The sequence below is a fragment of the Apus apus genome, chromosome 5 (genome assembly GCF_020740795.1).
Source record: "Apus apus isolate bApuApu2 chromosome 5, bApuApu2.pri.cur, whole genome shotgun sequence".
NCBI lineage: Eukaryota > Metazoa > Chordata > Aves > Apodiformes > Apodidae > Apus > Apus apus.
In genome coordinates this window covers 55,072,831-55,085,841 of record NC_067286.1, presented here as the reverse complement: position 1 = coordinate 55,085,841, position 13,011 = coordinate 55,072,831, and the positions used below count along the sequence as shown (strand labels likewise).

General features: G+C 38.5%; 1 protein-coding gene across 5 annotated transcripts in view; it reads right to left on the bottom strand.

The window, feature by feature from the left end:
• TRAF3 (TNF receptor associated factor 3) overlaps positions 1-13,011 on the bottom strand; it is a 67,239-nt gene that overhangs the window by 42,835 nt on the left and 11,393 nt on the right. Inside the window, exons 2-3 of one of the 5 annotated variants that reach the window (XM_051622422.1) lie at positions 10,593-10,736; positions 4,493-4,639 (exon numbers count right to left, since the gene is read on the bottom strand). The exons of the other annotated variants lie outside the window; for them this stretch is intronic. The gene's annotated coding sequence lies outside the window, so the exon portion shown is untranslated. The remainder of the gene's footprint in view (positions 1-4,492; positions 4,640-10,592; positions 10,737-13,011) is intronic. 5 annotated transcript variants of the gene reach the window in all.

The window sequence follows — 13,011 nt, the reverse complement described above, 5'->3', positions numbered from 1 at the left end:
GGCTCCTCTAGTTAACATTAGTGAAATCATGTTCACCTGTACCAAATAAATACTGAATAGATAGATTTTGTTTAATGTATTAATGACAAACAAACATTTAATCATGCACTTTTACTTTGGAAAGTTCAAACCTGAAAGCCTCCAGGTGTTGCGCTAGAAACTAAATGAGAATACATAGAAATTCCTTGGAGAACTTATGCTGATAAAGACTATTTGCTTGCATAATAAAGATCTATGTAGGCAGTCTAGAAATGCAGAATGCAAAGGATAACTTCTAATTGGAGCCAGATTTAAAAGTATGCATAGGACACTCAGTGTTAGAGCGAGGGGCCTGATCCTAAGATTAGAGTTTAAGGATATTGCACCACTAATGACTATTCAGAGGGCAGACACTGCTTATTCCCCACTTCTTGCAAATAACGTATCTAGGCAATGAAGCTTCCAATACTACAGCAGTAGCTTGGAATTTTTTTTCAACAATCCCACAGAATGGCTACATGATTTTAAGACTTTACGGCTTTGTTTTCCCCTAAACTGTAAAATAACCACAGTATTGCTTACTTTTATAGCACCCCTGGCCTGAAGTGTTCTACTTCAAGGGGAATTATTATTTTCAGACTATTCTAGTCTAAATCCTCCTAGAAGTCTGGATGAAAAGAATGACCCCCCTGCCCTTCTTAGTCTCATAAGAGTTGTTTGTTTTTTTTTTCATAATACTTTTCAACTAAGCTGCAGCCCAATGTTTTATGATCTATGTGAAGCAATTTCAGCATCTGAAAACATTAGGTATAGTATTATAGACAAAACAGCTAGAGAGGTCAAGGTACCCTTCTCTATATATATGAAGAAGAACTACCACCTTCACATCATAAGTGCTGCTGTGAAGAATCATTTCTTCTAACTTCCACATAGTTCTGGAAGCTCTTGTATTGCTGTCTTTAGGAGATCCCAAAAAAGTGTCAATTTGAATCAAATTAAGAACATACACAAATGCACTTCCTACAACATAGTCCCAAAACAGATAAAAAATTCTGTCACATACATCTGTGAAGTCAAGCACAATCCAGGTCCTGGGATTCTTTTCCAGCCTCTAGAACACACTAGTGATGGGTTCAGTCTACAGCACAGACATTCTGTCACCATTTGTTCCAGCCTAGGAATATTTGCTCTCAATAGACATAGCTGAAAGTTTTCTAGCAACTTGGAAGAAAAAAAAAAAAGGGTGGGGAGGGAAACCAGATGCTTTGAGAGCTACCTTTTTTTAAGCATGATTCCTGTTTCCTCTATACCTCTGCTGACCCCAGAAGCAATTATTTTGAGGCCTACAGCAGAAAATACCTAGTGTTATCTCAGATCAGTGAGTCCTGTAGGTTAATCACACAGGGTCAAAAAAGGTTTTTTCCTTTGTTTTTTTGGGTTTTTTAATCTTCTACTTTTCAAGACAATTATTCGGGGGGGGAGGGGGAAATAATTAAACTAGATATATGTAAACTCACACTTTATTTTTTTCTTTATATGAATTTTAGTAATTTATTCTCCCGAGTATTGACTGCACCAGAGATTCACTAATCACAATTATCAGCAGCATAGCAGTCTGCAAATAAGTGAAGGTTATCCCATTTTGGAACAAGGTTATATTTTGTTATTAATCCAAACAGCTTCAGTGTCTCACTGAAGTAATGGATTTCATTAGTGCTCTTACAGAGGACAGAGGACCAACAACAGGTGTAATTAAGGCAAATCTACAGCATCTTAAATTCAGCTGAATGAGGACCATCACAATTTTCTTTCTCTTCCCACATGAAAATTTTAAATCTTGGATGATATGTCATCACCAAATTTTTTTTAAAATCATCTCCAGATTTTTTTTTTTAAGTAGCCTAAGTTGAATATAATATGCAAGTAATAGCTCTTATCTATTAATACAAATGTTTCGTACTCATGTTACCCTTTACGTATCCCCCTTTTACCTCATCTGCTGAGTTTTGATCAGTATTTTCAACCAAGCCCTCCATTACCACATCCAAGTTTTAACTTGAAGCACAGCATAAGAATCAGTAACACAGGATTTTGCAATATGTATTCCTGGCATCTATCTTCCATCCTAACAGCAGTGCAATGGAAACAAAGTACTGAACATGGAAATTCAGACAAAAATAATCAAAATAAATGCTCAAACTCACAAAAAGTTGTCTTACATTTTCAATGTAAGGAGGAAATACTATGACTAGATGCTGAATGAAAAACAAAGCCAAAAGGGAGATTTCCATTGAAGTCCGATATGGCAGGTAAGTAGAAAAATACTCCAGATAAGAGCTATCCCCCTATTTCAATGCAGTAAGAAGACTGCTCAGGAAAAATGCGCTCCTCTACACAAATATCCATGTTTTAGAAGGAGAAAAGAATTAAATCACAAACTCCTTAACAAGTGTAGTAGCAATCTGTCCCCTAACCATTAACTAGCAAGTTCATGAAGTCTGAGTACAGATCAGTTCAGCCATACACACGAAAAAAAAAAAAAGACAGAAGAAACCTATGAGAGAAACTACGTTGATCTGTAATTCCAAATAAATCTCTCTCCTTCAAAATTTATCCAACACTATTTGAATTTTCATGCTTGACAAAACTGAGATTTTTCCCAGAGCCAAAAAGTTATATTCGAAACAAAAGCATCAAGAAAGAATTTTACCATATCACAGCAACACAAAGTAGTGGTAGTGGAACTGAAGAATTTGACATAAATGTGAATACAGTTTCAAGCAACATGCAAGTAGAGCTACAGGCAGAAGATAAAAGGTGAGTCTCCAAACTAACAGTAACACGATTCCATAAGATATATGTATTTTCTTAGCATCTACTCTTTAGAACAGGTTCACCTTAAGAACAGGTTACAAGACCCTCTTCCATTTAAATACCTCATCAGTACCACAGCTGCTGTCAGAACAGCACAAAGGTGGAAATCCTTAATAGTTCTTGTCCGCATTACTCACTCACTTCTAACTTCTTTACTTGCCATCTGCTACCAGGTAAACTCCATATCCGTCTGGAAACTATATACTCCTCACATAACAATTCTCCTTGACAGACAGCTGAAGAGAACAGTAATATTGTCCTGGTTTAAGCCAGGATGAAGCTAATTTTCCTTTTACTGATTTTTTTTTTTCTTCAGCAAGCTTTCTTTTAACTAGTCACAGTGTGTTCTAACTAAGGCTGATAAGAGAGGAATGTTTTCTAACTGCTGGGTCTTCAAGGTCACATCTTTACTCTGCCAGCTCAGACACTACAGGGAGATCTATAATGCCTCCATAGGAGGCTGAATTAGACAGACAGCAAAATTGGCCAGAGATATTCTATTCCATATATCTACGTAAGCTCAGAGATCACAGAAGACAACTTCCTTCCTTCTTCTTCCTCCCTTCTCTTCCATCTATGGCCGGCATCCGGGGAGGGCTCTGTCCATCCATCACCACTGACCCCCAGGCTCAAGCTCTTTTGACCCTCATCACTCTCTGCTTTCTTCAGTAGCAGTCCAGGATTTTTCAGGACTGTTCCCAGATGCTGTGGGAGTTGCTGGGGGTGGGACGAGGCAAGAGGCTTTTGCACATATCTGAACATATTTGTATACGATTGTATATATTTTCTTGTATCATTAGTGTTTAACTAAAGCTGGGTAGTTTAGTCTTAAATCCAGCCAAGTCTCTCTCTTTTTCTCTCTCTCCTTCCCTACCTGGGTGGGAGGGGATCGAGAGCATTGTTGTCAAACCCAACTCAAACCGTGACAACAATTTATTTGCGCCCAACGTGGGGTTCGATTTTAAGCCCAGATTATACATTTTCATTAATTGGGAGTGTTCAAAATTCCATCTCTGATGGGAGGAATCCCTCAGATAGCAATGGGCAACAGCTCTGCTGAATTTCATGATGGGTTTAAAACTGAACAGACACTTTCTGCAATGAATCTACTGGACCTTTTGCCCAACATGCAACTGTACATGTGGTATACAGCCAAGGGCATACTGCTCTTTGTAGCTGCTCTTGTGATTGTTTCATGGTTTATCAACAGAACTGTACCCATAATCAACCGTATAATTACCAGCCTAGTGGTCTTAGGGGTTATGATACTGTTCTTTATGGGGGCACTGTATGTGTACAGTTACAGTACAAATCCTAGTAGTACAACTCCTAAAGTGAAAGAACGGTCCATGTTGGTAACAGCAGTAGCAGGTTCAATTTTACCTCTCTGTTTTCTTTCAAGCCGAATGTCCCAGCTCTTGATTTGAGTACCATTGTTGCAGTAGGGATGCAAAAGGAGATACTTGCAGCATATGAAGGAGTTAGAGCCGCTTCAGAAGTCATCAGAACTGTTAGTCTAAAAAAGCTCTTGATTTCCAGAGTCTGTGCAAGAGTTTTCTTGATTCAATCTGTATACTTCTTGTCTTCAGACAAATACCCTTCCCCTTCCCCAAATTTGGAAGACTTTTTGCTTGCTTACATTTCTTTTGTTTTATTTGAATTTCATTTGATCAGCAATTTGAGGAGGAAGGAGAATGGGCTTCCTCAATGCTCTGTTAGGGTTCTCTTTATTCTTGTCACTAAGGGGAGCTTTGCTATAGTCTCCTCTGTTTCTTTCTTATTTACCCTAAACAAATTGATGTTACCTCCATTCAAAAACGGGCTTCTCAGCATCTGTAAAGTTACTTTAATGAAACTGAGGAAGTATTAAACTAATATTATTTTTTATCAGATTTTTAATATAACAAAGAACAATATAGGTAATTTACCAATATATGATTCTTACCCTTTGTTTTCCTCTCCTCCACTACTGTTTACAAAGGACTCTCAACAAAACAAGATAATAGAAGGACACGCACAAAGTAAAAACCACCGCTTATTTTTCCTGCCTTCATGCACATACAAACTGCTCCATCCAGACACATCATGTGCCATTACAAACTGTACAAAATCTTCAGAGCAGTGTCATTTTCTTGGTAACAGTCTGTTAATTTTCATTTGGAAACACCATACCCATATGATATGTATGAAAACCTATGACAGTATTCACACAAGATCATCAGAAGAAAGCAACCCAATTTCAGGAAGCCTGTCTGATCCTGAAATTTTTACAAGCACAGAGAAAAAGAGGAAGAGAGTCCGAAATCATAATTAATACAAATGTCCACCAATCTCTATCATTCCTGAATGCTGATTACAGTCAAACCACACTTTTGCAAGAACTTCAGTTTCTCAGCTCTTGTCAATGAAATTTGCATCCACCTACCACAGAGTCCAACAGTGCCAGTGAACTCTAACAAATCTGAGCAGCTATCCCACAGTGCCAAAGCCATGATATTCCCAGATGACACTAAGCAGACCAGCCCCAAAGGTCCACCTTGGTAGCCTGTTCCCAGCTGTGATCCTGAACAGAATGTTGCAAAGATGGATCCGCCTCAGCAGTTACCCAGAGCTAGTTATGGAAGTTCATTCACAGAACTGCATACCTGCCACTAACAGTGCTGGGCTCTCATTCCTGTTATCATATATAAAGCAAGTGAATCTGTAACACGAAACCACCATAACCCAGTCAGGAGAAATGCCACAAACTTCCGCAGCTATAAATGAGCCTTTCTTTAGGCTTTCTGATGTTTTGATCTTTGTCATATTCTGTAATGCAACTTGGTCCTGAGAAGGTGGAAAGACTACTGCTACTAACAAAGTAGCAGCCATGCTATTTTGGATCAAAATCATATTAAGTAACAAGCTAACGAGAAGTCACAGAATCTGACAAAAGAAACACACTGGCCAAGAAAGACAGATCTGGCTCATTCTAGAAACACAGTAGCTGGAAAAATAGCCCAGCACTGAGATTTACAGAAAACTACAGGAATTAACTCTTACTCATACAAAAAGGAGATCTGCAACCGTACAACACTTTCCTCACCAAAACGGCGTTATCAATTGCAAATTAGCCCATCATTCTTACAAATGTCATGAGTAAAGTACAAGTCTCTGTACTAAACACTTATATAGTAACTCAGCAAGAAATTTAAGTTTTCAATCTTTTTTATGCCTCCATCCTGAGTTCAGACACCAATTACAATTGCCTCGGTCACTGTCCATATTCTTTGCTAAAAAGCTTAACTTAGTGCAGGGAGTTTCATGCTTCCAGCCTCTCCTTTCTCTCCCAACACACCAACCAACCTCTTCCAATCCACAAAGAATTCAGGCACCTCCAAAGTTTCATTCTATCGGAATGAGTGCAGTTCACAGCTGAAAAGCAGCATTATGACAGTGCTATACCCTTAAAATTCTGCCATTAAAAAGAACATCCAAAGACATGGATAAGACATTGAAAGGATTGAGTTTTTAACTCATAAGATTAACATCAAAAGAGGAACATTCCCAGAAAACTGTTCTAGAAAATAATTCTTTATTACATTGGATAATCTAAGTGAAAACTGACTCAAAAGATATTTTAATACACATGAAGTACAAATAACTGATTGCCAACTTTAATAAACTAGACAATTCAGGGAATTTATTACAATGAATTTCAATGTGTTACAAGTAATAAAACAAGTAATCAAACTTTTACTTTCAGTAGGATGCAGTTATTGTTGCATGCTACAACATGCAGAAATTATTTCTATTACCCTTTATGTTAGGCAACAAAAAGTACCTTACCTTATTCTCCACTGAGCACAGAGGATTAAAAGCAAAGTATTAAGCAGAAACTGTGAGTATTTCACATCAAAGAAAAGACAAACCATTGCATCAATGAACTTAATGCCATGCACACTCTGGGGACACTTAATGAAACCTTATCCACGACCTCGTTTTGCAAGCAGTCAGATCCATGACTTCAGAACCTGAAGGCAGCTGTCCATCACCTCCTGCTCCAAAATGCAGACAACGCAGCAAGAGAAGCCACTATAGCCTGATTTTCTCTCCTAGTAATTCCCTGCACTGCAGTCTTTCTGAGGGCTAGACAAAATGGACAGGGGAGGGCTGAAAGAGCCAGGAGAATAAACACAATTGCAGTAAAGTTTGTTGAAATCATCTCATGTCTTATCAGATGTCAATTTAAAGGAAAAAGCTACATTGTTGGTTGAGATCTCTAGGATTCTCTCTGCAGTTCCTCTTCTCATGTTCCCGCATTTCTTTGCCTTCATTTTTCACAGGATAATTTTTTATTTTACTTTGTGGCAAAACTAAAGGAAATTGGGGGAATTTATTTTTCTAATTTTTAAATTGTTTCTTTTATTTAGTGATTTCTCTGTTTGTAAGTTGTATTTAAGCTACTTTTTATTTTCATAGTCACTAATATTTTAAGGGATTAAAAAAACAAACAAAAAAAAGTCTTAAGGTTTGGAGTGGTCTGCAGTTTTTATGGAGTTTTTGGGTGGGTGCTGCTGCTGGGATTTTTTTTTGCTTTTGCTGCTTAAATCAAGGAGTTTAGTCAATTAACTATTTTAACACTTGGAAGCTTTCCCTATACAATTAAAACAGCCATGATTACACAGCAGCTGCATTTATGAGACAAATGCCCAGCAGGGGCATTTGTAATTATTTCCCAAGTGTTCCACAACAGCACTTCAAGAATACACCTGAATATTAAAGAAACTTTCACGGAACATTTAAGGTTGGAAGAGACATCTTGAGATCATTTAGTCAAATCGCCCTGCTCAAGCAGGGTCAGCTAGAGCCAGCTGCCCAGACTGGCATCCCATGGCCTATTGAGTAGCTCCACAGAGAGCGATGCTACAGCCTGTCTGGGAAGCCTGTTTCCTGTAACGGTGCTCAAACACTTCCAAAAAAATGTTCTTCAGTTCAGATGGAATTGTATGGGTTTTTAAATTTATGCCCATTGCCTCTTTGGATGCTGGAAATCTAATTTATACTTGGCTTTGCTTTTTTCCTCCCCTCCCGCCCTCCCTTGTTCGTTCTCCACAGCTGCATTTAAGAGCAAAGAGGAGCAAAGGGAGCAACAATGAGCGCTCAGTGTCAATCAGTCAGTTGTTGGCTCATTTGCAACAATAGGCTCATCACTGCTTTCCACCCCTTCTTCCCTCTGCATCCTGCAGAGCCAGGCTCAAGGCCAGATCTTTCAGTCCACAGCAGCCCAGCTGCCTAACATCAGCAACCTATTATTCCTTGTGATCCACGGCCTCCTTGGGGGAGGACTCAGTCCAGTCTTCTCTGGTTTGGCATCACTGGAGCCCCTCACAGGGCTGAACGCGTGCTGACAATGACATAGGAAGCTCCAGGCTCTCTGTAGCATCTCTTCAGCCGAAGCCCCCCAGGAGGGGTGGCAGTAGCCAGTACTCAGAGCATGTTCCATGGGGAAGAAAGAAAATGGAAGAGTTTAGAGGAGGATGCATCCTTTTTGGCTTTGGCTCACAGCAGTGAAAAGGCTGGTTGGTTTTAGTGGTGCATTTCAACAAGATTTATGTTGGTATTTTGAAGAAAACATAACAGGCAACATAGGTACAGACCCTCAGATACACTTCTCCTACCCAGTCCCCCACTCACAAATGGGAGAAAGATTAATTTCTAACAGCTTTGCACAAGTCCTTTGCTTACTTTTCAAAGGGGCTCCTGAGCTTCCATGCACTAAAACAGCAGCATTACAAATTTTTTCTCTTCCCTAACATGGTTTAGTTAAAACTGAAATTTCTGTAACACACAAGACATACTCAGTTTAGGCTCCCAAACAAATTTTCAGCTCATTTTATGCTTGTCTTTACTAATAATACTTTATTTAGCACTAAAGGGTCATCTTAAGTTTCAAATCTCTTCTCTGGTTTGTAGACCAAACACGACAAACCAATTTTAAAAATATGATAATGGATTTGAAAATGGGCTTTAAAAGAGACAGTCAGAAGAGCTACCAGAGACTTTCTGCATGACTTAGAGCACTTCTGTACATTTTTCTGATCTCAATTGATCTTACCTTACAACCAGAAACAAGTAACACAAAAACTTAATTATATCTTGGTAAAGTTGGGGAAAAGAAGACCATAAATATCACTTTCCCCTAAAACACAGAACATAAATGGTAAAATAAGATTTTTACATATTTTTTAGTTTCTACAGTTAGTCTAAAACTAGCACTTTAATTACACTTTTTAACCTGTTTTGCTTCAGGACACAGAGAATCACTTGAAGACAGCCACATGCAGCCTAGCTGCTCTCTAGCTGGGATTCACACACTAACAAGGATGCATGCAGCATCTCTCAGGAATAAAAAACACCTAGCACTAAGTTACAAGATGGAGCCAAGGAAGAATATCTTGCAGAAACATAGCACTTCTGCTTCACATGTTGCGCAAGGCCCCATGTATTCTTGGTGAGAGGGCAGAAAGAGAAAAGGCCAAAGCAGTATCTGATCATTCAAGACGACTACTTCCTCCTCCTGCACCCTTCAGGCGCTATATCTAGATCACAACTTAGGAAGGACTTGTTATACTGTCACATGAACATACAAAAAGAACTGTGACAAGAACATAAAATTCTGTGTATAAACAGCAGCATTAATTCACATAATTACTCACAAGAAGTTCTTAGTTATAGTGCTTAATATATTGTCTAGTGTTATTGTAGCAAAAAGCTTATTTTTACTCCTTTTCCACGCAGAATTTTGAAAAAGCCTGTTTCTACCTTCCACCTTTACAAAGCTGCCCTTGCTTTCAGGAACAAGCCACAAAGTAGTCCCAAAACATCACCTACTCTCCAAAGACACAACCCCTGCTGCTCACCTGATGGACTGAGGAATTTCCTACATTCATGTCAAGGAGTTGAAAGGAGCCTGTTTCACTTTTTAATCATTCCTAATTTACAGCTTAAACTGAAGGCAAAGAGGGCAACTAACCTTTTTTGTAACAGCATAATTTCTTTCAAACTCCAGAAAAAGCAGAGTGGAACAAGGAAGGAAGGCACAACCTCAAACACATTTAATGTCCTGTTCTAAAAGACTGAGGATGTTTTCTCCTCTTACAACAAAAGGTGTAACAGAGTTTCCCAAATTAAGCTGTGGCTGACTGAGGAAGCTGGCTACGACTTATGAGTTCTAATCATATTTTTAAGCTATTTGAGATAAAAAAAATCTTTCCCTCAGATGGAGATAGTAATTTGCTTACCTTCCCTGCAAATACAACAGATTGATAAAACGTTTAAATAAACAAGCCTTCATATACTATCAGGCAACTTAATTCCATCAGGCAGAAAGTGCAGAAGAACTTGCTAAATAATCCATTCTGATTGTGTGGAAGACACAAAACAAGAAAGACCAAGTCTGTAAGAGGGTTTACTTACATAAATAAGAATGAGACCTGTTTGACTTTTGAGGTATCATCCTCATTCATAACTAAAGGAAGTCAAAGCACTGAAGATTATTTATAAAATTAATACCATCAACTTACAAGATGTGAAAACACAAAGGAGAAGGTACTTTACAGTTTCATGCAATGATACAAATACTGCTTCTACCAAAAAGAGAAAAACCCAACAAAAAACCCCAACTCACACAACTATCATGAGGTTTCTAAATGTACATATTACAAAAATATATACAGAGCAGAATTACTGCTGCCTACCTGTTTACATTTTAAAAAAAATTGTACACAAATCACAGTGACACAGAAGACTGCAGCCTGTGCTTCCAATGGATTAATATATTGCCTCCCACTGCTGAGAGCTGGTCTTGATTCACTTAAAGCCTAAGCACTCAAACTTTCCTGCTGGGAAACAAAGTCTGTTTCAAGCATCTCCTATTAATATACAGAAACAATTCTCATGAGCCTGAAGGCAGAAAGAAGAAATAATAAGTTAAGGCTGCATGAAACCATACCAAAATATATACAAACAAAAAGCTGTGCTGAGATTTATTAGTTCACTAGAAAATTCATTGCAAAAGTCCGCTTACTTCATGGAGGAAGTCACTGCCACCACTTAGCAAGTCAAGCTAATCTGCAAGAATGTTTTACATAATGGGAAAATTTTTACTGGCCAGAGGTTCACAGTGTTCTTAAATTTCCAGAAACTGCAGATGTAAAGATACCTCTGCTAAGCTAAACCAAAACCAAGAAAAGAAACTGAGATGCATGCTCCATTTCACAACACAGGTCTAATTTTACTAGCTACTGTACTTCAACCTATTCAGCACAGGAAAGATTTACACTCTGATACAAAAAGAAGGAAACATGAACGCTGAAAACACAGGTAGTTTTAACAGTATCAGCAAATGGTATTGGCTAGCACATCGTCACCACTTCTGAACTGTGATACTGAGAACTGAAGTAGTCTAAGCTACCAGCTTTATCTTGTAAAAAATTAGCACTAGTGAAAGAGCTGGAATGGTTTTACAAGAAAGCATGATACCATCTTTATTCTTCCATTTTCACTTTACTGTATAATAAAAGCTATAAAGAGAGCCAAGAATCCTTACATTCAGTAACAAACTAAGAGGTGTTCCTTCCTTCTTTAGTCAATGAAAATATTCTGCAATACAACTATAGTATAAAATCCAGTTTACTCCAACAGAGTGAAGTAGCTTGAATGCAAGAGCACTGGGTGGTGAAGCACTGGAATAGGATTCCCAGAGAAGCAGTAATGGCACTGAATCTGACAGTATTCAAGAAGCATTTGGACAACACCCTCAGGGACATGGTGTGAACTTTGGGGTTGTCCTGTTCTGGGGCAGGAGTTGGACTTGGTGATCCAGGCTGTCCAAGGATGTGGTTGAGCCATCATCCCTGGAGGTATCTAAAAAAGACAGATGTGGAGCCAGGGGACAGGGTTTAGTGGTGGTCATGGCAGAGTTAGGGTAGTGGTTGGACTTGACAATCTTGAAGGTCTTTTCCAGCCAGAATGATACTATGATACCACTCTGAAAGAACTTCACCTCCGTTTTCAGAGGGCTGGTAACAGCTTAAAGATTGTATTTACAAACAGGCAGCTCAAAAATAAAGTTAGAGTAAATTCAAAACATTTCACTGCTCAAATATGACTCCCCTTATTCTGCTAAAAATCTAATTAATTTACAAATACAGATTGTTCAGATTATAACTTATACTTCAGTTGCTCCTAATAAAATATTTTAATGATACTTGAGATTGAGTCCATTTTTTAGTTACACACTTTTCCGTAAGTTGGAATTTGAAACCACATTTGTTCTAGTAATAAGAAATACAATTCTGTTCCCATGACAGTGTAATACAACTCTCCTAACAGTGCACAAAGCAGCCAGGGAGAAAATTCTGAACAAATTTAAAATTTAAAAAAAATAGCTTAGAAGCCCAAATGACCTAAGTAATCTCTGGGAACCATCTTGAGGACCCACTGGTGTCCATCAGTTTACTAAGAAAGAAGACAGTAGCACAGCTTTTTAAGTTCCCCAGGACAGCTAAACACTCACCACCAACTAGACTTTTCCTGTCAGACTTGACAGCACTATACTTACACGGACTTCTTCATCTTTATCCACATATTGAATACCACTCCTCATCCTCCATGAACTGGCAGGCTGCACACCCTGCAAGCCTTATCAAAAAACCACAGCCAGAACAATACTGGTTTTGTGGTCTGCCTTAGGTCTTCCACCTAAGGCAGTTGCTGCACTTCAAATCACAAGGGTAAGCTCAGCTTTTACTAGAGCATTAGACATCTGGAAATCATGATGGAGCAAGTTTAATCTTCTGTTTTGCAAGATGACCCTAGAGATCAGAACACTTGGAGGTACTGCCGTAAGCTAAGGTCACACCATGAAAGAAATTTCCTCAATTCAGAAAGGAATATAATGTTATAGCGGCTCCAGTAGTTCTTGTCTAATATTGTATCTCCATGTGGTTCAGGGAAGGACTGCAGTACAGTAATACAGAACACAAAAAGCATAATGCAAGTCTAGAAAAAACGGAGGAAAAAAAAAACACACACACCAAAACAAAGACAAAAAACTAGACCAAAGGATGAATTTAAAAAAGAAATCCTTGCAGCAGCCACAAACTGTTGTGTTCT